A 2778-nucleotide genomic window follows, 5' to 3' on the forward strand; every position below is an offset into this window, starting at 1 on the left:
GAAGAAGAGAGATGAATTAATTTATGATTGAAGGAGAGATAATTCTAGAGATGGGTTTAAATATTCATTAATAACTTTGAGGGACACGAGGAGATGATGACATTGAAAAGACAAGATAAGACAACTCAAGGAGGTGATTTTTAAGTTATCCAAGAAATATTTTTTACCACCTTAGTATTTTATCTTTTTTATTTTAGATAGAAAATTGCTTTAAAATAAAAAAAGATTTTAAAATAGATAAGTCATCTGTTGCAATAGATTTAAATATCTATTTGATAATTGTCAATAGCTCAGTCATCTGTCGCAACAGATGGCAACGTCTATTTGATAATTTACAACAAATAAGTCATCTGTTGCAATAGGTTGAACATCTATTTTAATACAATTTCAATTGAGTTCATTGGTTCAACTACAATCTAAATTGATTTAGCTAGAATTATGGATGAGTTCATAGGTTCAACTACAATTTCAATTGAGTCGCTGCAATTGCATGATGTTGGTATTGGGTTCCTCCTGACCTGAGTTGTCAATCAATCAATTTGATTTGAAAAAAATTGTATTAACTTATTAGTTGAAATACCTAAATTGATTTAGCTAGAATTATGGATGATTTCATAGGTCCAACTTCAATTTTAATGGAGTTGTTGCAATTACATGATGTTGGTATTGCGTTTCTCCTAACCTGAGTCGTCAATCGATCAATCTGAGTTAAAACGATTAGTATTACCTTATTATTTGAAATACCTAAATTGATTTATCTAGAATTATGGATGATTTAATAGGTTCAACTATAATTTCAATTAAGTCGCTACAATTGCATGATGTTGGTATTGCGTTCCTCCTTACCTGAGTCACTAATCGATCAATATGAGTTGAAACAATTCATATTAAATTATTATTTGAAATACCTAAATTGATTTAGCTAGAATTATATATGATTTCACAGGTACAACTACAATTTTAATTGAGTCGCTGCAATTGCGTGATGTTGGTATTATGTTTTTCCTGACCCGAGTCGTCATCTGAGTTAAAATGATTATTATTAACTCATTATTTGAAATACCTAAATTATTTTAGCTAGAATTATTTATGAGTTCATAGGTCCAACTATAATTTCAATTGAGTTGGTGTAATTGCATGATTTTGGTATTGCGTTCCTCCTGACTTGAGTCGTCGATCTGAGTTGAAATGATTCATATTAACTTATTATTTGAAATACCTAAATTTACTTAGCTAGAATTATAGATGAGTTCATAGGTCTAGCTATAATTTTAATTGACTCGTTGTAATTGCATGATTTGTATTGCGTTTCTCTTGACTTGAGTCGTAATCGATCAATCTGAGTTGAAATGATTCGTATTAACTTATTATTTGAAATACCTAAATTGATTTAGCTAGAATTATGGATGAGTTCATAGGTCCAACTATAATTTCAACTGAGTCACTGTAATTGCATGATATTGATATTGCGTTCCTCTTGACCTAAGTCGTAATTGATCAATCTGAGTTAAAATGATTCGTATTAACTTATTATTTGAAATATTTAAATTCATTTAGCTAGAATTATGGATGAGTTCATAGTTACAACTACAATTTCAATTGAGTCAGTGTAATTACATGATTTTGGTATTGCATTTCTCCCGACTTAAGTCGTCGATCTGAGTTGAAACGATTTGTATTAACTTATTATTTGAAATACCTAAATCTATTTAGCTAGACTTATAGATGAGTTCATAGGTCCAGCTGCAATTTTATTTGACTCGTTGCAATTGCATGATATTGGTATTGCATTTCTCTTGACCTGAGTCGTAATTGATCAATCTGAGTTAAAACGATTCGCATTAACTTATTATTTGAAATACCTAAATTGATTTAGCTTGAATTATGAATGAGTTCATAGGCACAACTATAATTTCAACTGAGTCATTGTAGTTGCATGATATTAATATTGCGTTCCTCCTTACCTGAGTCGTAATCGATCAATCTAAGTTAAAATGATTCGTATTAACTTATTATTTATAATATTTAAATTCATTTAGCTAGAATTATGGATGAGTTCATAGTTACAACTACAATTTCAATTGAATCCTTGTAATTGCATGATATTGGTATTGCGTTCCTCCTGACCCGAGTCGTTAATCGATCAACCTGAGTTGAAACAATTCGTATTAAATTATTATTTGAAATACCTAAATCGATTTAACTTATTATTAATCTTATATTAAATTCATCAGTGTTCTAATTGAACTTAATACAATTTATTATGATAAAACTGTTAAAATTTATCTCTTTTAAAAAAAAACCTTCCGTATAAGGTTCAAAATGGTGAATTGAGGTAGAGTAGACTGATGATCCTATAGTTATTTGGCCAGCTGTTGAAAGAAAAAACTTGCATCTACTTCCCCTATTATATAACCGGTCCCATCTCTCTCCAAACCTAACAACCTTTTAGGAAACTGACTATCAAAAAGATTCTTTAAGGCTATATCGAGTAAAACCCGAGTGATATCACCCGCAGGTGGTATGCTTGAGCCACCACTGCTTGTAAATTAACTAAGATCAATTCGGACCAAATCAACATTTTTAAAACTTATCATTCTTTTCTAAAGTACAAATCAACCCATACAAATCATTCATTTGCGCAAAAAATATTTCATCATTTCAAATCTCTAGTTCTTTTTTTTCTCTCTCTCAATAATACAAACAACAACTACTCAATATATTGCTCAACCCTTCATAATGGATTGATTTTCTTCCCATTTTCGACCACATAGTTGT

The sequence above is a fragment of the Capsicum annuum genome, chromosome 7, assembly GCF_002878395.1.
Source record: "Capsicum annuum cultivar UCD-10X-F1 chromosome 7, UCD10Xv1.1, whole genome shotgun sequence".
Lineage (NCBI taxonomy): Eukaryota > Viridiplantae > Streptophyta > Magnoliopsida > Solanales > Solanaceae > Capsicum > Capsicum annuum.